Source organism: Apodemus sylvaticus, chromosome 5 (genome assembly GCF_947179515.1).
Source record: "Apodemus sylvaticus chromosome 5, mApoSyl1.1, whole genome shotgun sequence".
NCBI classification, from domain to species: Eukaryota; Metazoa; Chordata; class Mammalia; order Rodentia; family Muridae; genus Apodemus; species Apodemus sylvaticus.
Window position 1 is genome coordinate 46,907,707 of NC_067476.1, and position 23,920 is coordinate 46,931,626.

At 37.5% G+C, this 23,920-nt stretch overlaps 1 protein-coding gene and 1 pseudogene across 1 annotated transcript in view; one reads left to right on the forward strand and one right to left on the reverse strand.

The window, feature by feature from the left end:
• Scn7a (sodium voltage-gated channel alpha subunit 7) overlaps positions 1 to 11,285 on the reverse strand; it is an 89,114-nt gene extending 77,829 nt beyond the window's left edge. Inside the window, exon 1 of the mRNA XM_052182618.1 lies at positions 11,036 to 11,285. The gene's annotated coding sequence lies outside the window, so the exon portion shown is untranslated. The remainder of the gene's footprint in view (positions 1 to 11,035) is intronic.
• Positions 11,286 to 16,473: 5,188 nt separating this feature from the next.
• Positions 16,474 to 16,828, forward strand: LOC127684764 (L-lactate dehydrogenase A chain-like; annotated as a pseudogene).
• The last annotated feature ends 7,092 nt before the right edge of the window (positions 16,829 to 23,920 follow it).

Genomic DNA, 23,920 nt, shown 5'->3' on the forward strand with positions numbered 1-23,920 from the left:
CTATAAAAAGCAGCCTATGACGGCCAATGGAAGAGCCAACCAGGCTATAAATATTTTGACTCTTTAGATTCCCTTCCCTCCTCTGTCTCACCACACCCAAATGCACTATTATTTTCTTGGTCCCAGCTAAGTTTGAAGGCTTGAGATTGATGGAAGATGAGCCTGGTCAATGAACCATCACACACAACTCTCCAGTTCTGAAGTTCCTGGTCAGATTTAAAAGGAATAGTTGATTTTGCATGAATAATCTAAGTAGGTTGCAATTATTCCAAAGTGACTGTGAAATTCAAGAGTATAAATACTTTACCTGAAGATACTAAAAGGATTCAGCTGCTCAGACTTATGTATAACAGAAAATGTGGATGTCCATCTGTACAGAACTCTGGCTTCCAAAGTTGCCTGGTGTTTATACCATCATTGCACACTTTGCTGGACACTCTTGTGTTCATGTGTTTTCACGTCCTTAATGCAAAATTAGCATTCTTTATTACAATTCTTCTACTTGATACTGAGGGCAAATAGTATTTTGCTTATTTTTTTCTAATGTAAGCCATTGCTGATTTACTCATGGCTCTTATTTGGGGGGAGGGGCTGTTTGTAATTGTGTTTTTCTCTCACAGTTCAGCAAGTTTTGGCTAATGCTTCCAATTTAACTTCCTGGGGAACAGTTAACCTAATCACAAAGAGATCAAGTATGGTTCATATTTGCTGGCTTTGTATTTCCACATTGCTTAAATTTGTTATTCTTTATTTCTTTTGCCTTACCATACTCCAGATCTTTGGATCACATTATTGAAATTACATCTTAAAGAGAACATTTGAAAAGAAAGGAAGTTCTCTACAATACAGTCCTGGTCATGTTAAAGACAAAATGTGTTTTGTACAAGTTCTCATGAAGTAGCCCAAATTGGCTTTGATTTTGCAATATTTATATTTTATATTCCTCAGGATTGCAATTGCACATGTTTGACAACATGCTCAGTCATTATCTTTTATTATTATACTGTAACATTTTTTTTACTTCAAATACAATAAAGTGAATTTAAACTTTACAAGAGACTGCTCATCCATTTAATAGTCCTAAGTGACACTAAAATTAACCATAGTGTCATGTATTTCATGTGTGTGTGTGTGTGTAATATATATATATATATATATATATATATATATATATATATATATATATATATATATATATATCTTGTACTTGCAGACAGGAGTCTACCATGGATGTCCTCTTAAGAGGCTCTACAAGTGTTCACTTAGACAAATGCAGATACTCACAGCCAACCACTGGACTGAGCTCTGGGAAGGACTGAAGGAGCAGAAAGGGATTGCAACTTAATAGGAAGACCAAAAGTGTCAACTAACCCATATCTCTGAGAGCTGACAGAGATTTAGCCACCAACGAAAGAGCATGCACAGGCTGGTCTGAGGGCCCCTGCACATATGTTGCAGACAACTCTCTTGTCTGACCTCAGTGGGAGAGGATATGCCTGATCATGTAGAGACTTGATACCCCAGGGAAAGAGGATGGATGACCTGACTGCTGCCCATGGAAAAAAGAAACTCAGAAACAAGAACTATCTCTAGAGTGTTGGAGAATCTCCTACAGTCAGCTGAGTTCCTGTATCTTTCTGATGGCTTCATTCTGCTAGACTTCTTTGCCCATTCACTGTTGATATCTTCTTAACAAAGAAATCATGTAGACTCTAATACAGCTTTCTCAATTAATGATCAGACAGAGTAGTTTTCCTATGAGTTCAGCCCTAAGCCTCTAACATCTTCTCTGTCTATGTTACTTTGACATAGACCCAAAACCTTCAACAATGTGCTAGCCCCTACGTGGGTGATTAGAGGCAATGGTGTTTGATTTGCATTTCAGGAAGCCTGTAGTATCTGAGAGGACTAAACATAAATAAGGTTCAATAGCTGATTTGAACACTGTTGAGTAACATGACCCTATCAGTATTGCTGAAGGGAATCATATGTACAGCTCTTGGCTGTATGTCAGCATTCTCCCCGGGCCTATCTATCAAAAATGAAGAATCAGCGGTCGAAGCCAGACAACTTCAGAATATCTTGGTTGCAACTTTATGAGGTAAAGTTGACACAGACAGAAAGCTATTGGGCTCTGCTCAAACATCTTCACACAACCCTACAGCATGCACAACATTGGATTTCATTTTCTGCTGTTTTAATCTTAATAGACATTATTGAAAAGATGGATCAAGTATAAAGCAAAATCAGTGGGGAAAAATTAGCTGCTTATCAGCCTCTGCTCATACAGAAGATTCCCATTATTTGCATCTCTTTGGGCATCCACTTTCCCTCAGCTGTACAGTTTTTCATCATTTTCTGAGTATGTGATGATGGACTTGTCAGGGTCATATTCAGGTAATAGAAGACCTCAGATATCTGGACACCAAACCTGGAGTTTGAGAACAAACTTATGGGGACCCCTCTTGCACTGTATTGTGTTTTTAATTGTTGCCTAGTTACTAACTTACTACTTTCTCCTTTTTCTTCATTTTTTTTCTTATCTTCCTAGGGTACCCTATCCCATCAGTGGTGGAAGAAAGCCCCCAACATTTTCTTTAAGTCCTAAAAAATTCTGACTTAGATTATTAATTACATAGCCACCTAACCACTGAGACCATACCAAGCTCTGCTGAACTCAGCTCACTAGGTTAAGCAAGCTTCAGTAGGATTTTCTGCCCACAACTGCTGTTCCATGTTAGAAATAATGAAAGACATGGAAAAAAAGGAAAGTTATGGTCGATGTTTTATTTCTTATTCCTATTTCCAATTCCTCCTCCTATCCACATGAACACCTACCTTTTCTTCAATGGATATCTAGAGCAAAATCTGCAATGATGCAGGCAATCCACACAGCCAATTATTTCTCCAGAGCTCTTAGGTAACCACCCAGTAGTGCCTCTGCATGTATGTTCCTATTTTAGGACATTGAATCTATTAAAATGTAAATAATTAATCAACAAGCTTTCTGGAACCTGGAGGAGTTTATCAGGAAACAAATGTTTAGGTTAGTTTTGACAGAGAATTATAATAGTTATCACATGTATACATCTGAATACAGTTATACATATTCACATTTCCAATGAGCTTCCTAAATGTTTTAGGCTAGAAAATAAAGATATCGAGAACAGAAAAGGAGACTAAAAATGACAAATAAGGAAAAAGAAAACCAACAGTTTAATACAGTGGATCCATCAAGTAAAGGCAGCATCTTAGATGCAAGTTTCAGGCAGTCATAATAGTATGAAACTATCTCTCATTTAATAGTTGTCAAACTCTTTTGAATGAATGATGTTCAACATCAGACAAGAGAAATACATGACACCATCACACCCATGCTATAGAAATAGTTGTTCAGAAGTTTTTTTTAGAACAATGATAGTTATAAGTTCACCATTCTATATTAAATTAAATTTGTTTCAGACTAGAAGGTGCCACCAGCTTAGGTAAAAGGCAGAGAAATGAAAACATTGAACAGGATATGAATTTTTGAGAATATAAGAAGCCAACTGCTAATCAATTTAGCCATTTAATGGTCAATTTAGACTGATATTATTCTTTGGTTGTGGCTGTCTCACTGCACTTAGTTGATGTATTGTAGCTTATGTTTCATCTTTGCTGCATTCTGGCATGACTCACAACTGAACCATCTGATAGATTCTTTTCACTCAAAGCTCTCTGACTAAAATCTGTTTTCCCCATGGAGTATTACACATAAATCTTATTTAGTGCATTGTTCTTTTCTTTTTAAAATTGGAGTATATGAAATATATAATCATTGATTTTTGAAAGCAGAAGCTTACAAGGAAAGATGATTGTAGGCAATAAAATTCTGAGAAGCCTCAATAAAATTATCATAATCAATAATTTTAATGGTGAAACTCTATAGCAACATAAAAGAAACAACTCAGTGAACAGCCTTTGGTTGCCTGGCATATGTGGGTATGAAATGCTCACTCTGATATATTTGACATCGGAGTATATATTTCTGTACACATCTGAATACAATTATACATATTCACATTTCTGATGAGCTTCCTCAATGTTTTAGGTTAGAAAATAAGGATATAGAGAACAGAAAAGGAGACTAAAAATGACCGATAAGGAAAAATAAAACCAACAGTTTAATACAGTGGATCCATCAAGTAAAGGCGGCATCTTTGATGCCAGTTTTAGGCAGTCATAATAGTATGAATTTTTTTCTTTAGGGTAACATACTTTTCAGTTGGTATAGATTGTGAAAACCCAGAAATTGAAATGTCATACAGTGAAAATTTGAGAATGAGTGTATCTTGACTGAGATAACACCAGTCTGCCTGTAATTTGGCACCATCTGGAACACTTTTGTTTAATCTCCTTGATGCTCTATTTTTCCTAAATCTGGCTTGGTTATTGCTGGAATCTGCTTCCCAGTCTGTAACTTGTTCCTAGAATTTTATCTAGCCTGATGTATGGGCATTTTCTACATTGTCTTTGGAAGTAAGCTTTGAGATTCTTTTCTGTAACCAGGTCAACTAATTTTGGCTTTAAGCATCTCATTGCATCATATGGAGGCATTAAATTAGGTGTTCTAAGTGGCCTAGGATTGACTTATTATAGATTGGAAGATATGCAGAGATAAATGAAAACATATGACTTGATGTAAGAAACTTAAAATTCTACAGATTTGGGGACCCATAAAGGGATCCTGAAATCAAGCCTCTATGAATACCAAGGTGATATTTAAGCTAACGTTGCAAAATATATTTCTGATTCATGTACATTCTTCTCTCTCTGTCTGTCTCTGTCTCTCTCTGTCTCTGTGTGTGTGTGTGTGTGTGCGCGCATGTGTGCATGCGTGTGTGCGTGTGTGTATGTGTGTGTGTGTGTGTGCATGTAGGAACTGTGATCAGAATTTTTTAAGAGATTTTCAGCATGATCATTTTAACTATACCATTATTTACTACAAGAATAATACAGAAGGAACCTCAGTGACTATCAACAGAAGAACTGGTAAGTCAGATATATAAAATTCAGCCATAAAGAAAAAGGAAATTCAGTTATTTACATTCTTTTTAGTTTGGTTGTAAGTCTTAAAATCTTAATTGAGTTTTTTTCATGAATTATGAGTTATAAATATTGCCTTAATAAGTGAGGAAGTGCCAAGAGAGGCTGAAGTTCAGACTTTATCACCATTTTAAGAGACAAATTTCGCAGGGCGATGGTGGCGCATGCCTGTAATCCCAGCACTCTGGGAGGCAGAGGCAGGCAGATTTCTGAGTTCAAGGCCAGTCTGGTTTACAAAAAAAACAAATCCCCCCCCAAAAAAAGACAAATTTTACCTATAGTCTAGCAAACAGATTTTAAAATGCCTCAATTTTATTACCAGGCTTCATGGTGTTTGAATATGTCTTGTACTGAGGGAGGAGGAATTAGAGTCACCAACACTCTGAGTGGTATAGTCAGCTTAATTATAAGAGCAGTGACAGGAGACACTCTTGAATCACTACCAGTGCCAGGGGTTTATTGTTCAGAATTATTGCTCAGAAAGGTCCCAGAAACCACAGAACAACACACATGATGGCCATTCCTTTCAGCTGCCACAAGAACTACATGGTGGGAGCCTATTGTAAAGCTACACACACACACGTCTGTAGGACAAAGAGAAATCACACTTAAAATAGAAGCTTCCTGCCTGCTAAGTAGATTTCATATTTGTGAAAGTTACTACATAGACAGATGGAAGAAAGAAGTCATGAGATATCTTTCCCAGCTGTAGACTTTGAACGCTATTGTTCTGACCTGACAGGCAAGATCTGCCTACTGGTGAAATAGTGAGGACTATTACTGAGTAGTAATCCCTTTATGATTAGATTGGAGGTTTGTCTTACAGGAGGGAATACACAGCTGATAGACATGCCCATGGCTACTGGAGAGATCATATATCCTGTGGGATACTTAAAATGATGCTTTTGCTAGAGCAAAATGATGTAAAACTGATCTTCAAAATATTATTTATTTTTACTATAGATTGGTTGATACTCTCATCCTTGATCAGAGAAGTGGCTTGCCTTTCAGTTAAATAGAAATGAATGCAGAATAGCTGCTTAAGGTGCAAAGAATAATAAATAATAAATAATGACTATTTATATCAGTGGTTCTCAACCTTCCTAATGCCCTGACCCTATCATAGAGTTCCTTATATTGCAGAGACACCAGCCATAAAATCATTTTCCTTTCTACTTCTTACCTGTAATTTTGTGACTGTTATGAAACATGTAGATATTTTTGGAGATAGAGATTTGAACACTGTTCTCTGGCCGTGCCACCACAAATACAGTCTGTGCCACTTGAGAATAAATGGTGGAAGGGTCATTGAAATCATGTACTCAGGAGGTGTGGTTTCCTACACTGGAATTCGCAAGACAGCCAGACAACATTCAGTCATAGTTGTTCTAGTCATCAGATGAAAGCGTCTTCACAACCTCAAAGGATCCATCATTACCACTGGGTTGTGAGATCTTTCTTACCTGATATTGTATAACCCAGGAGATACAGAAGATGATCAAGACAGAGAAAATGAGAAGACGTGTATTTCTATAAGTTAATTCAACAAAAAGAAAGATATCAATGTAACTGGGAAACTATTAGGTATTAATAGGTGCTGGTGCTAGGAAAATGGCAAGTCTCCTTCCTCCCACCCAGTAGTAACATCTATTGGTGAGTCCACCATGCTTCAGTGGATTGCCTCACATCATGCCTTTTAGACTGAGCCTTGGATAGATTGTTTTTAAAATCACAATGCAAGATAAAAACCAAAACCAAATGAAGTAAAATGCCATGACAATGGGAAGGAGACCCTCAGGGAGGAGGGGGGACTGGGGCGGAGGTTGGAGAGAAGGGGAATAAGAGAGTGTAAAGGGAGGTGAGTATTGTCAGGATGAATTACATACACTATGAAGTCGTTGAATTCTAATCTTTATTTTTTTAAAGAAGAAAAAATACAATCTAAGTTGAATATAAATTTGAATGTCTGCAAGGACACATAGGGTATCAAGTCTGTAGAAGATGCTGTCAACACAGTGAACTTTCATAACTAGTCAGACAGTGTAATCATGGGAGAACTCCAGGCACCAGAATGAAAGCTGTTCATGTCACCATTGTCCATTTGAACATTTCTATGTCAATTTCATGCTTCCCTAGGAAGGTCTCCTACTGAGATTGTGAAAACTACCATGCTGTGCTTGTCTCCTCTACAAAACAAGCATATTGGGGAAAAGCCAAAAGCCTTCAAAATTAAGTATTCTTACAAGACTAGTCTGTCAAACCCTTGACCAGAAACAGCTGGCCAGAGGCCATTTAAGACCTCAAAGGAAAGGAATGCATTCTTGTCTCTGTTCGAGAAATAAAAAGGGATTCAGAAATGAATGTAGCTTGTACAGTCCCCAGCAACCCTAAGACCTTTTGGACAATAGTGTTAGATGCCAATAGATCTATGAAATGTTCTTAAATCCAGATTGGAACATTTCCTGGAAGCCCAAAGAATTCTTGGGACTGCCTCTTTATTTCTCTTCATAGTCCTGAGTCTGCCTGATATTTTATAAATCCTCCCAAACCATGCTAGGATTTCAAATATGAAAACCTGAACATAATAGCTGCCCACCAATTTCAAATTGGAGAGCAACAACAGAGAAAGTTTGAAATAAAATTGAGCTGAATGACAATGAATTGGTTTTTAATCTCACTTTGCACTGGGCAAAACCATGACCAACTGAGGGCTATATGGTTAAGGGAAGATGGAATCTATGGACCAGAGCCAAAGTGGCAACCTATAATCTGTGATTCAGACAGTGAGGACTCTGTTGAACTAGAAGCTTCACTCTTTATATTTAAAGTACAAAGGATAGAATATTCCACTGGACACAGTTTATTCATTCAAGAACTATTGTTCCCAATGAATCATCATCTGGTGTTCTAGTTGAAAACCAAATATCCTAATAATAGACATTCTGAGTTTTTTAATTTTTATGAGTGGCACCCTGGCAGCTCCTCTTTCAATCAAGATCTTTGCTACCTACACAATGAGGTAGATACCTAACTCTGCTATGGAGCTATCCCCACTAATTCTCAGCTATCATCAATAGAGTAAGCTGGGTCAAAAAAGCTTCACAAACAACAGGGAGATGTAACTGCTTAGTAAAAGAGGACAGAGTACAATAAGAGAGATCCTGGTTTAGGAGGAAAGAAGCAGTAGCCACATAAATACATGCAAATGAGAATCTTAACCGAGTCTAGAGATATGACACAGCATATCCATAGCAACCATCATGTGAAAGCTTTCTATTCAAAGCCAAAGGCTCCATCTTTCAGTGTTTGGGAGGTAATACTTTGCTTAGCTAATATTGTATCACCCAGGAGATACAGGACAGAGAAAGATAAGCCAAGGGAAATGATGACTGTTTTGCAATCTTATGGGGATCTTATGTTTAATCTTATGGGAAGAAAGAATCTTTGCTAACAGTTAGTGGAGGCACATGGAGGTTGTAGATAGTCTCATGATCAGTATTAATATTGGCGTGTGAAATTAATAGACCAGACTCCCAGGAATGCAGCAATAATTAGAAATAAAGAGATCATGAATTTTTAAGAAAGCAGTGAGGTGGGAAAAAAGTAATGAGGTGAAAATGAGGTAAGCAAAGGAGGTAAAATATTGTAATTATATTATAATTTCAAAAATTAAATATATATTTGAAAGAATAGCTCTTGTGAACTAAATATCCTACCATAAATTCTGAAGACAAGGTTTAAATAGTGGCTAGAGAGTAGTGTGTGAGTCTCTGGGTCAAGCTCTGCCATGCAGAGCTTATTCCAGTGACGTTTAGAATTAGAAGCATCAGCATAATTCTTATCCAGGAAAGGCTTGGGAAAGATACTGGCCCTCTTTCTTTCTTTCTTTCTTTCTTTCTTTCTTTCTTTCTTTCTTTCTTTCTTTCTTTCTTTCTTTCTTTCTTTCTTTCTTTCTTCTCTCTTTCTCTCTCTCCCTCCCTCCCTCCTTTTCTTTCTGTTATTCTGTGTATCTCTTATATGTGTGAGTAAGAACATATATGAATGACATATATGAAGAACAAATGACGACTCTCCAATTCTAATCTGATAAGACATGCTTCATCTCAACTGAGCAAATTTAATCATAGCACATATTAGTTCCCTTGTCCATTTATTTGCTCCATGAGAACCAAGAGACAGAATGTCCCCTTCCCAAGTGTTTGATTCTTACTCCGCTTCTCCAGGTGAGACTGAGAAGCACCTAGAGTGGACAGGTCCCTAACTTGTCATCCAAGGCTAGACAACCACTATTCCATAGCCTCATGACCAATTTCAGTTAATTCTATTATTTTAAACATATCCTTGAGTAAAGGAGAGCTCAAGATACCCTATGCTGAACTGAAAGACTGAATATCTGCAACCAAGGATTTTTAATGGTTGAACTTGACTACATCCATAATAATAACTATATCAAATATATTCCAAATGGTCTATTTACTATGTTTAATATTTTTAACTCAGAAAGTAAAGGTATACACCAAAGACAAAATTTGAAATTAAAAAGAAAAAAGGGTAGATCATATTTATAGAAGACCCAAGAGAGTTACAATACGAATGGCATACCATTTAGAAGGATGAGCTTTTACAGGTAATGATATCCTTTCAAGGGTATGCATGGTGAGAGACACAATGACTTATTCTTCCTCTCCTAATTCTAGAACAGTTTGTCTAAAGACTCCATTGTCCCATATGGATGCTACACTTCAAATGGGAGTCATACTGGTGAAGTAGAGAAAGACCAATAGTTACACAAAAGTTGGCTTTCATAAAATAATTCACATTGTGTCCATTAGTCCTTAGGAGGGATTGGTTATATATCATTTTTTTAAAAACCAGGAGAACAAATTTTAATGACATTAAATATTAATAATTCATAGTGTTACACAAAATGCAAAAAATGTATTATAACTCTAAGTTCCCCAAATTTTGTGGCTATGATTCTAGCTCAATCAGTAGATATTGCAATAACTCATCACATTATTACTTAGAGTATGAAAGCAGGAGGGTAACTGTAAAGTGAATGAAAGAAGCCCACAGAAGGGGAAGGGGGTTTTTATTCCTCATGGGTCTTGTCTGTACTACTTGTAAAGGTAGCAGCAGATAGTAGCACCTAAAGGCTAGTCATGGGAGGCAAGGTGCCAGGATTCTGAATATTCCACAGTAGGTCTCTTCTAGTGTGCTTTACATTTTCTCCAAATGCCCACCAAAATACTTCCACACTTTTATTTCAGATTTTTCCTGACCGGAATCCACATGGCACATTGAACAAGTCCATTAGCTGAGGCATCCAAATGGACCCAGAATTATTAGTACTGCTCTGATAATCTTGTAAGTGTTGGAGGTAATGCAACCAGAAGAACATCATCAATTTTAATAGGAAGCAGACATCTAGAAAGGATATGCTTGAGAGATCACATAGTATAACAAATAAAACATAAACTATGTTGAACCAAAATAATGTCAAACTCCAAGCTGTTCAAAAGAAACATACCATTTCCAATAGCACTCTTTATCTACTTTAGTACTGTGATTGTCACATCAAGAGTTCCATTCTTGAATGCACAAAATTACCCAAAATATAGAGTTTGAATTCCTTAATAGTATAGTCCAAGTAGCACAACCTCCTGCTTCACCTAGTCTGACCATCCCTTCCTAGGGAGTTCTAGAAAGTTTACAGTAGCAGATGATCTCTTGCTTTCAGCTTACCTGGGAGATATAACTAACCACATATGCAAAGCAAACACCCACCTTGTTAGTTCATGTTTAGATATCACTGGTCTTTTTGCTTCTCAAACATTTCCCAAAGATTGTGCATGGGGTGGGGTGCATGGAATGGGACAGAAAAGCGGGGTACAGCCATGAGCTATCCCCATCCTGGGATCGTCCTTAAAAGAAAAAAAAATGCACTTACTTGCTGGCAAATGATAGTCTTCACTAAAACTCCAGCAAGAACCTCAGAAGGAAGCCCTTTGCTCTCCTGGTCTTGGCTTCTCAGATGCCTGCTTCGGAGGCTGTCGCACTCTGCTTGCTGTCCACTGCTGCTGCCCCGTAGCCACTCCGCCACCTGGCTGGCTCCACAGTCACAGACCCAGAGACCACCTACAGACAGATGCCCAGTAAGCCTTGAAGCCTTTTTTGTTTCCTTTGCCTTCCTGCCTCCCTTCTCTTGGCCACTCCCCCACCGTCATCTCCAGGCCAGTCTGTGGCTTTAGAAGCTAGATAAGCGTGGGCGGCTGATATTGACAGAGACCCAGCTGCAGAGGCAATAACAGCTTCGGCAGTGGCTTCGCATCCTCCTGCTGCTTGGGAAGGAGCCAGTCAGTCAAGGGGGACTAGGATTTTGTGGAGAGGCAGAGTGCTGGGCATAGGCATGAAGAGTCCAAAACCTGGGAGAAGAGCAAAAGCAGGATGCAGCTAAATTGTGTGTTTGTATGCCTGTGCCGCTGAGTGTGTAGAAGCAGAGGGAAATTTTAAGAGGAGGATGGTAAACACAGGGTCCTGATCAGCAGAAAGCTTCCCCTGCACAGGTCTGGCTGCCCAGTGGAACACACGGGGCTAAATGTCAGCCTGGACTGTCAGCCTTCAGGATGGGAACCTGACACTGCAGTGGGTGCTATTCTGGGCAGGTGTGCAACTGCTTAGGAAATACTTCATTAGAAGACTAAAACCGTTGCATATTTGTGTACTACTCTTGCTATTGGAATATGAGTGAAGTACAGAGGAGACTGTTATTGTTCATTTTAAAAATTGGTGTGCTCTACATCTACGTGTGTTCTGAGGGTGTAGGGAAAATGTACTAGATTTCTTTTTTTTTTCTGAGATGGTGCAGAGATTTTGAAACAACATACAACATTCATTGTATAATACTATTTTGTCCAAATTTTATAAAAAATATGATTTATTAAAATCAGTATATATTCAAGAATAATTTTTTTTACAGAATTTAGCCTAGTACTATTACTAAACCTAAAAATAAAAGTAGCAATTTTGCAATGGCAAACATCCACTTGATTTCTTTCTCAGAGGTGGTCCATGGATTTCCAGCTTTTCTCACCTATGTTTTGTAATGCTAATACAAATACATTTCCTAGTGTAGAAAGTTTTCCCTTGGGGCAATCTGCCATGTTTACCATCACAATCCTATGTATCTTTCAGCATATCCAAACATAAAGTAAACTCAACAAATAATTTTGTAAAACATTCTCAAAGCTAGGCAAATACCATACGGAAAATTTACTATACCTGTGCGTGCATGTGAACATGTGTGTGTGTGTGTGTGTGTGTGTGTGTGTGTGTGTGTGTAAAATGGAGTTATCCTATAAGGGGGGCTTGCCTTCCCCAGGCATCATGCATTCATAAAGCAAAGTGCCAGCCATGAGTTACCAATTTTTAAGTTGTACATCAAGTTTCAGAAACAGCATTTCCAGCATTATACACTATTGCTATTCAACTTGGTTGGCCTTAAGAAATTGACCCTATTCCTGAAGACAATGTATACTTGAGTCACAGAATGGGGAAATAAATCTAACATACACCTGGAAAATTTGCTCTTACTGGTTAGCTTTCATAGTGCTAGAGGGTCCCATATAAAACCTCCAGACCTGACAAGATATACCCACTATTGCATTGCCCCACAAATGTTATTAGAATATCCAACCACTTACTGATTAGACCTAAAATCTGCTCCACAAGACAGAACTCTAACCTCGTATTGTTAACTGGGTCCCAAACCAGCACCCAACTAGATCATAGACACTAAGAAAGAAACATTTTGCTTCATTATGCTGAATGAACAAAGTAATACACTTCGCTCTAAGTTCCTTTTAAACATAAACTGGTACATTTCCAACCCTGTTCAAAGAAGTTTTTTTTTTTTTTTAATTCACTAAATAGATTTATGCTGCAGCTAACAGTTGCTCAACACAAAGGATTTGGAATGCTTAGTTCTAAAAAGGGTATATCACATCCTCTCCTCCCAAGGCTCGGGAATCATTATGGAAAGAGGGAAAGAAATATAAGAGCCAGGAGTACAGGAAATCTACAGTGAAACAGTATTTGCCAAGGCATGAACAGACCTTGGCACACAGGAATGCTCAGCTCTGTGGCTGTATGCACAAGTCTGGTACAAGAGAAAGACAACCAAAATCCAGGCACAGGTCAGGGAAGAGCTCAAATATCCTGCCTCTATCTGAGCAGTTATTGGTGACTGTTAGAAATTTGGGGAAAGGGCCCTGAATGATTGCCTTGTAGCTATAAACATTAGCAATGCTATATGGACCTAGGGGGTTAACAACAGAGGGGCATATAAAGTTTGGAGAGAAAAATGGTCAGAAAGGGGAAGCTTAGAAACTGGGGGGAGACAATAAGCTGTGAATTTGGTTAAGTTGACATTTGTATGACATTCTTTAGCAATGCCCATCTGATACCTCGAACATTTAATAAGTTATTTGAAAGGATCACGAACAAGGACAATTTTACGTATTGGGTGAAAAACAGGCAGCTGTAGACCAGGTTGGCCTCTAACTCAGAAATCTGCCTGCCTCTGCATCCCAAGTGCTGGGATTAAAGGCGTGCACCACCACAGATCGAACAAGAAATAAAAAGAAATTAAATGAAAAAAGAAAGAAAGAAAAACAGGCAGCTGCAAACATATGATCTGAAAAGTGAAGCGTAAAGGAGAGCCTTTGGACTGGGCTTACACCAAATGGTATAGAGTTTGGTTTTGAAACAGTATATAAACATTGTTCTACACAAATATCAGATAATACTGGTAGAAAGTGAATTTGCTGAAGTATTTTTACATCTATGTTCCAAGGAGTAAACTAAACTGTCTCTCTGCTTTTCTCAGCAGAAAGATGAGTGGAAGGTAGACTATGCCTTACATATATTGTTCTGAACATTGTCTAGACTTGTCCATAATATAGTATAGTATAGTATAGTATAGTATAGTATAGTATAGTATAGTATAACACAACACAACACAACACAACACAGCATAACATAACATAATATAATATAATTAATATAATATGATTGGCCAACTTATTGTACTTTTAAGTTGTTTTTTGCCACATATTCAAATTTCAGAAGCTGTGGACCTATTATTCTGCCTCATCAAGACAAACATACTATTTTTAACAGCCCCCTGACCTGGGAGCACTATTTTTCTTATAGCTTGTGTAAACAGGGGATGTTTGTTCTAACGCCAGCGGATCAGTATCAGAAATGCAGATGGATCGGGGCTTCATTTTTGTCTATATAACCATCTGAGAATTTACATAAGCCTGAGTAAATAAAAACACAGTAAAATATCAAACAATTCTTCCAAACACAAATGCTTCTTTTTTGAAACTACACCTTGGGTTTCACCTGTCTTCTGTAAACTTCATCATATATATATGTATGTTTATATGTGTGTGTGTGTGTGTATATATATATATATATATATGAGTGTGTGTGTATATGTATATATATGTATGTGTATATGATGTATATGTATATGATATATATGATGTATATGTATGTGTATGTGTATGTGCATGTGCATGTTTATATGTATATGATGTATATGTATATGATGTATATGTATGTGTATGTATGTGTATGTGCATGTGCATATGTATATGTACATTTATATACATTGTGAATATATAAATATTATGATTTTATACACACACACACACACACACATATATATATATATATATAAACAGAGACTGAATTTGAAAGAGAACATTGAGGAGCAATAGCAAGGTACATAGAAAGATTTGGGGGAAGAAAACAGAGATTATGATGTAGTGATGTTTAATTTAAAAATACACCTAAAAATAAAATAATACATTTATTGATTGATAGTATCTTCTCCATTCAAAATCTTGATGTCACTTTTAACAACTTTTACAGCCATATGCAGAAGATACTTAACAGAAGAATTCTAAGGTTTTTCCCTAATAGAGAATTCTCTTCTCTATACCACATCAGTTAGAGAGTCTCAAAATCACTCTTTTGCTGCTGCCCTTGGTTTATTCTCAGAGATGGAAGACACCATGCATTTTGAACAAAGAACTTGGAGGATTTGAGCTGGATCCTACGTAAAAGGTTCTTCCCTGAAGATTAGGTTATTTTTATTTATTAGAAGATCATATGAAAGCCACGAAAGGAAAGAAATACCTAATATTCCTGCCCAGCTCTGATGCTTGTGAACCAATACAATGACTAGTATGTTATGATATCCCTAAATGTGCAATGTAACACTCATTTCTGGGTTTGAAACAACAGCTGTCTAATCCAATTTAAGCCCCTTTCATTAGGAGAAAAACTGTATATGTTACTAGAAACCTACTCAACTACTCAGGGGGTAGTAAGGTCGTAGATAATAAAAGAGAACTTGTTCCATACTTTACTAAGCCAGCATAATCCCTACCTGTACTCTAAAAATTGATCTTTACACCCACAGAGAAAATTTTCTTTTAATTCCCATTGAAGGAGCTTCTCTTTGGAGCAGACAGATACTACTAAGAGGAATCAAAAACTCATTAAAATGAAATGAACAGCTGATTGTGGGATTTCAATTCTCAATGGATACAGATACAATGCAACTAACTCTTGCATCTAAGATTTAGGGATTATCCTGGAAGGATATGAGGGAAATTGTAATAGCCAGAGATCAGAAGGTTTCCTATGAGGTCACATATTCTAGAACCAACAAAGAAGCTACATTTTTGATAATTCAACAATATAGATGCTTAAACAAATCCTGAACAATGCCAACTCCAATAGACATTATAATTTGGAGGAGAACATCTTACTGGGGCCCAACCCTTTGACAAAGTTTCCATATCAATAAACTTCTGAAAGCAGGAAAAGGAAAGGTGTGGTCCTCCTAATTAATTATCCAATATGAAGTGGCCAGCCCTGTATGCAATTTTGCATACACTAGTGAGAATATAGGGTTTTAGCAGGTTGCATATATGTGTGTATATTTGCCAGGAGCCTCCAGCCCTGGAGCAAATTGAAAGGAGACATATAATAGGACTCTGGTATGGCTTTAAAGACTGATGGTCTTTGGATGTTCTAGCTCTCAAACTATACTGAATGTTGATGATAATTTCAAAAAAGTCCTAAATAGGACTGAAACATCCACACTTTGGAGGATAACATTTGAAATGTAAATAAATAAAATAACCAACAAAAATGTCCTAAAAACTTTCTTGCTCATTCCAAGGGTTCAAAACCACTGATTCAGGTGCTGGAGGCACTGTCCCCGAGCCCAGGCCATTCTGCAGCAGCTGCTGCTTGCCTGTCACCCCTCATCATGCACTAGCAGTCTCAAAAGATTAAAAGTCCAAGATGGCAACTCTCAAGGATCAGCTGATTGTGAATCTTCTTAAGGAAGAACAGGTCCCTCAGAACAAGATTTCGAGTTGTTGGGGTTGGTGCAGTTGGCATGGCTTGTGTCATCTTAAGGAAGGAATTGGCAGATGAGCTCGCCCTAGTGGATGTCATGGAGAACAAGCTAAAGGGAGAGATGATAGATCTCCAGCACGGCAGCCTTTTCCTTAAAACACCAAAAATCATCTCCAGCAAGGACTGCAAACTCAAAGCTGGTCGTTATCACAGTGGGGCCCTTCAGCGAGAGGGAGAGAGCCTACTCAATCTAGTCCAACTAAATGTGAACATCATCATTCCCAACATTGTGAAGTAAGGAGCAGTGGAAGGATATTCACAGGTGGTTGACAGTGCGTAAGAGGTGATCAAGCCAAAAGGTTATACGTCCTGGGCCATCAGCCTCTCTGTGGCAGACTTGGCCAAGAGCATAATGGAGAATCTCAGGCGGGTGCATTCCATCTCCACCATGATTAAGGGTCTCTGTGGAATCAATAATGATGTCTTCCTCAGTGTCCCATGTATCCAGGGGAAAATGGGATCTCAGATGTTGTGAAGGTGACTCTGACTCCTGAGGAGGAGGCCCACCTGAAGAAGAGTGCAGACACCCTCTGGGGAATCCAGAAAGAGCTACAATTCTAAAGTCTTTCCAATGTCCTAGCATCTCACTCTCCAGGCTGCAGCAGGGATTCTATGGAGACCACACACTTCTCATCTGAGCTTTGGTTGGTAGTCTGGGGAAAAACATCTCACTTCCCACAACTCTGCCCTGCTGCCAAATGGTACTTGTGTAGTGGTAACCTGGTTAGTGTGACAGTCCCACTGTCTCCGAGACACACTGCCAACTGCGTACAGATTTTGGTAATCCTGTGAGCCTGCTGCAGTGCTGCACTGCACACCCTCACCAAGCATGCCTTAGCCAATGAGTTTCCAGTTAGTGATAACCTGGCTCCAGTGTATAAGTCCATTATGCATATCTTGTGCATAAATGTTATACAGGATATTTTATGTATTATATGTGTGTGTAGTGTACAGTGCAATATTATGTGAAATGTAAGATCTGTGTATGGATGATGAAACCAATCACGCAAGTGTCATGCCAATGAAACCACCAAATATACCTTGAACAGTTGATTTAGGGGATTCACACCAGTAGCCTAACAATGGGGGAAGATTAAATACTGTAGCCTTTGTTCTGCCTCTGCAGGAATTAGACAGCTCTAACTTTCAGCCTGCTAGTTGAAGTCCAGGAAGAAAAGGGGACACTTTAAAAAAAAACTAGCATTTATTTCTGAGTTGTAAAAAGTTACCTATGAAAGCTCTCTAACAAAAAAGAGAGAAAAGTGGGATGGGAATGATCATGATGATCCTAAGCGGGAAAGGGGAAATTTACATTCCTCTCTTTGTGATCGCATGGTAAAATGTTCACACGTTTACACATAAATTCCAATCAGAAATTGAGTAAGAAGTTTACAACAGTGAATGTTTACATTATCTGGATAAACATTCACCACCTGTCACAGATCTACAGATTAATGGAGAGTTATAAAAACATAACTAGTTTATTAGTAAAGTTTTGTGTAGATAAAGCAACCTATGAGTAATACTTGACAGAGATGTGGAAAATAGTACAGGTCTATATAGTTGATATGAATGTAAGCACATGCATTGTGGAAAAGAGTATGGGTATTTGAGTATTGTAGTATTTGAGTATAATACTACAAATAGTATTATAATTTGATCTAATATCATTTCTCAGTAAAATTCCAAAGGAATTGAAATTGTGACAATCAAATAGAGAGCTGTATTTTCATTACTTAACTATAGCGTCCACAAACACACTGGTGAGCAAAGAAACAGAATATGTGCACACTAGAATACTACAGGACCATAGGAAACATGAATCCTGAGATTGGCAAAAGTACGAAATGTGCTTGTAATGGTATAGAAACTAAGCCACACCCAGAAAAGCAGGTACTCTAATGATCTTACCTCTGTGTAGAAGCATCCAAATGGACATTAGAAAGGAGAATTGCACTGAGTCTTTCCAGAACCAGGGGCCTTCATTCTTCTTGGACATCATTTAATATGTGGATTATGTGTTGGGTATTCAAAGTTGCTAGGCTAATATCCACTTATCAGTGAATGCATACCATGATTGATCTTTTGAGACTGGGTTACCCCACTTAGTATGATGTTCTCCAGCTCCATCCATTTGTCTAAGAATTTCATGAATTCGTTGTTTCTAATGGTTGAATAGTACTCCATTGTGTAAATATACCAATTTTTTTTGTATCCATTCCTCTGTTGAGGGACACCTGTGTTCTTTCCAGTTTCTGGCTAGACTCAGTGCAACAGTATAGGGGAATACCAGAACAGGGAAGGGGTAGATGGGGGAACAGGGGGAGGGAAGAGGGCTTATGGGACTTTCGGGGAATGGGGAGCCAGAAAAGGGGAAATCATTTGAAATGTAAATAAAGAATATATCGAATAAAAAAAAAGAAAGGTGAATTTCAGCTGGAGTCGGGGAGAAGAGAAGATGAGGATTCCAGCCAAGTTGTACAGATATTTTGGTGTGTAAAGGAAATATTATTGTATATGTCAGAATTACCTAGAACCTATTATTAAAATTCTCACCACTCACACAATAACATTAGTGACATGACAGATAAGTTAATTAGTTTGACTATTTTCACAATGCATTCAGATGTCAAAACAATACAGTGTAGCTCACAAACATACCCAATTGTTTATTTTCTCAATTAACAATACAAAAAAGAAGCTGTTTCTTCAACATGAATTTGTAGGGTTGATACTCTGCCTAGTCAGTATCATTTCTTTATCTTTGCTGAGGGAAGATAAGAAATACATATGGCTTTTGGACTGTTGTCAAAACCAGGACAATAGCTTTTAAGGGTGAATGAATTATAAATCATACTGTAGAAGTATGTCTTCCTTAGGGTTGGCATTTTGTATATCCTTTAATTTGAACTGTGGGAGGTTGAGCCCAGGTCTTCTCTTATGCTATGCCAAGCACCATAACACTGAACTATATTGTCTAACCAAGAATTTATAATTCTTCTAAATTCACATGGGTTTTTTTTTGCAAATGCTAATTGATTCTTCAGGTGTAGGTCAAAATGTCCTACTAGAAAAGTCTTCAATAGTTAGTCTTTACACACAAAAACAGTATTGTTTTCCTCTCATGCATTTTTATACATAGAATTCTATAAACAACACTATTTATAAACTTGACTTCCTTGGCATTGCTTCAAGAAAAACTTATCACAGTCTTCTGTCCTGTCTACTGTTCTGTAATTGTTGGAATGTGGCTCTGGTTGCTGAGTAAAATTGGAAAAAAATTGACACTCAGAGAGATAAAAGTAAACAGCCTATATCACAGATTCTCAGATATGAAAGACAGCCTACTACTAATTCCAGCTATTTGAGTATCCTTATAAGAGTTGATTAGAAACATTAACCAGAGGTCAAAAAAGATTTTAAACTGATTCTAGTTTCTTGGAAACCCTGAGATATATAAACAATAAACACATTCTTTTAGTTTGAGGCCCCAAAAATCTTCTAAATATAGATACAATCAATAAGAGAATTAGAAGAAATTTAAATTAAATATTTAAGCTTAGAAAAGATATTAAACAGTTAAAGAGGGAACTTCTACTCATATAGGATTTTTTATGCCTTCCTTTATTTTCCAGTACTGTCTTGATCCTAGGAATCAGACTATAAAAGTTATTAGCCTGTCTGAAATTCATGTTTAAAATGCTCCTAACCACAATTCATTCCAGTTTCAATTTTAATTCTAGTTCAACAGCCACCTGCAAGTATTTCCCAGACAAGCTTGGGAGAGGCCCAGAGTACTCCAAATGATAAAACTAAAATAGAAAGCATAATTGATAAGTTGTAGCTTGTTGTCACTTACTGGAAGTTATATTTTCACTGCCCATGTAAGCGAGAAATCATTAATATGTTTATACCATGTACACAAATCAGATTTCAGCACTATGATCTCTTAACATAAGAGCAACTGAAAAACAGCAGAGTTTGTGTCTCTCAAACAGAGTTTGAGGAGGGACACAACATTCCAAAGAATTTGGCTTACTCAAAACATGTTTACTCTTTGTCCTTTGGACTCTATCCCTGTTTCAAGGATGTCTAATGACTGTACTTGCTAATAAAACATCTGAATGTAATATTACTTTCACATAACTTGGAACTATCAGGGGATGAGTACAAAATAAGGTCATAATTAATTAATAATAATAATTATTAATTAATAATTAATTAAGTACATAATGAGGTCAGCATAGTAATAGGTTTTCATTAGTCTTGCAAAATGATTAGTTTTCCAAATATTTATTTCAATTTACTTATTTTATTTATTTATTTATTTATTTATATTCGATATATTTTTTTATTTACATTTCAAATGATTTCCCCTTTTCAGGCCCCCACTCCCCAAAAGTCACATAAGCACCCTTCCCTTCCCCTGTTCTCCCATCCACCCCTTCCCACTTCCCTGTTCTGGTTTTGCCCCATACTGCTACACTGAGTCTTTCCAGAACCAGGGGCCACTCCTCTGTTCTTCTTGTACCTCATTTGATGTGTGTATTATGTTTTGGATATTCCAATTTTCTAGGCTAATATCCACTTATTAATGAGTGCATATCATGATTGATCTTTTGAGACTGGGTTACCTCACTTAGTATGATGTTCTCCAGCTCCATCCATTTGCCTAAGAATTTCATGAATTCATTGTTTCTAATGGCTGAATAGTACTCCATTGTGTATACATAACACATTTTTTTGCATCCATTCTTCTGTTGAGGGATAACTGGGTTCTTTCCAGCTTCTGGCTATTGTAAATAGGGCTACTATGAACATGTTGGAGCACATATCCTTATAACATGCTGGGGAATCCTCTGGGTATATGCCCAGGAGTGGTATAGCAGGATCCTCCAGAAGTGACGTGTCCTCAATTTACTTATTTATCATTGCATGAATATATGAACACACACACACACACACACACACACACACACACACACTTGCCCACAATGGAAGAACAGGTAAAAACTGGTTGGTGTCATTTTTTTTTCTTTTCTACATCAACTTTGGGGATCAGAATCCTTGTCATCAACTTTGGTTCCATGTATGTTTTCTCACTGGTCCAGTTTCTTCACTGGACCCATTTCTTTCTTTTCTACCACTCTATTTTTGGTTAGATAAAATCAGCTGAAACCCATTTCTCTATTAAAAGTGTCAAGGCAAAGAATACAAATATCTTAACTCCTAAGGACATGTCCAGTAAAACTGTAAAAGATCTACAACACCAATCCCAGCTAGTGAAAGTGGAGCACACAAGACTAATGATAAATGACTCAGGCAAGGAATAAAAAGCAACTCCAAATTTGCTATCTGTAGAAAGTGATACTGGGGAGAATCAAGTGAGCTTTCTTTTTTAGACAATTATTGTGAAGATATTTTGTCACAGTGCAACTAGACAGACAAGACTCTACAAACATTCTCTGAGAATCTTAAGTCAGCAGAAGTTCAATTCCAACACATCCTGCAGCTCCTTTTGCACTCAACTTAAAAATGGGGGAAAAAGGTACTCTAGAAGTTTTGCATCATAAAATTTTTGAATCTGGAATAATCATCAATTAAAGATAAAGGCTTGACAGAAGCCATAGCACACCATCTCCAAGTGGTGCAGGAAGCCAACTTTACACCCAGGCAGACTGCACAGGTGAGGCCAGCCCTGCAGATCTGAGGATCCTGTCCTGAGACCTCTGGCAGGAGCCTTCCTGTTTTCATCTCATGATCCAGATCATCCCCAGCCACAGCATGCCATCTCCTATTGGCTCAGGAAGCCAGCAATACAACCATCAGCGTAGAGGAGACAGTCAGCATGGCCTGCATCCAGAGTTGATCGGGGCCACCCAGCTATATACCCAAATACTAACAGAAGTTTTGGACCAAATGGATTTAATAGATATGTATAGAACATTTCACACTAATTCAAAAGAATATACCTTCTTCTCAGCACTTCATGATACCTTCTCCAAAACTGACCATATAATTGGTCACAAACAGACCTCAACAGATATAAAAAGATCAAACTAATCCCATGCCTCCTTTCAGATCACTATGGAATAAGGGTGATCTTCAATAGCAACAAAAACAACAGAAAGCCCACATACACATGGAAGCTGAACAATGCTCTACTCAATGATACCTTGGTCAAGGAAGAAATAAGGAAAGAAATCAAAACCTTTTAAAAATTTAATGAAAATGAAGGCAATACATACCCAAATTTATGGGACACAATGAAAGCAGTACTAAGAGGAAAACTCATAGCTCTGAGTGCCTCCAAAAAGAAGCTGGAGAGAAAGCATACTCTAGCAGCTTAACAGCACACCAGAAAGCTTTAGAACATAAAGAAGCTAATACACCCAAGAGGAGTAGAAGGCAGGAATTCATCAAACTCAGGGCTGATATCAACCAAGTTGAAACAAACAAACAAACACAAAACTATACAAAGAATCAACAAAACCGGGAGCTGGTTCTTTGAGAAAATCAACAAGATAGATAAACCTTTAGCCAGACTAAACAGAGGGCACAGAGACAATATCCAAATTAACAAAATCAGAAATGAAAAGGAATAAATAACAACAGAAACTGAGGAAATTCAAAAAATTATCAGATCCTAATACAAAAACCTATACTCAACACAATTAGAAAAATCTGGAGGGAATGGACAATTTCCTAGATAGATACCAACTACCAAAGTTTAATCAGGATCCGATAAACCATCTAAATGGTCCCATAACCCCTAAAGAAATAGAAGTGGTTATTGACAGTCTCCCAACCAAAAAAGAGCACAGGATCAGATGGTTTTAGCGCAGAATTTTGTCAGAACTTCAAAGGAGACCTAATACCATTACTCTTCAGACTATTCCACAAAATAGAAATAAGGAACATTACCCAACTTGTTCTATGGAGCCACAATTACACTGATACCAAAACCACACAAAGATCCAACAAAGAAAGAGAACTTTAGACCAATTTCCCTTATGAATATTGATGCAAAAATACTCAATAAAACTCTTGACAACCGAATCCAAGAACACATCAAGATGATCATTCACCATGATCAAAGAGACTTCATCCCAGGCATGCAGGGATGGTTCAATATACAGAAATCCGTCAATGTAATCTGCTACAGAAACAAACCCAAAGAGAAAAAAAAAACACATTGTTATTTCATTAGATGCTGAAAAATCATTTGATAAATTCAGCATCCTTTCATGTTAAAGGTCTTGGAAAGAACAGGAATTTAAGGCCCACACCTAAACATAATAAAAGCAATATACAGCAAACTAGTAGCCAA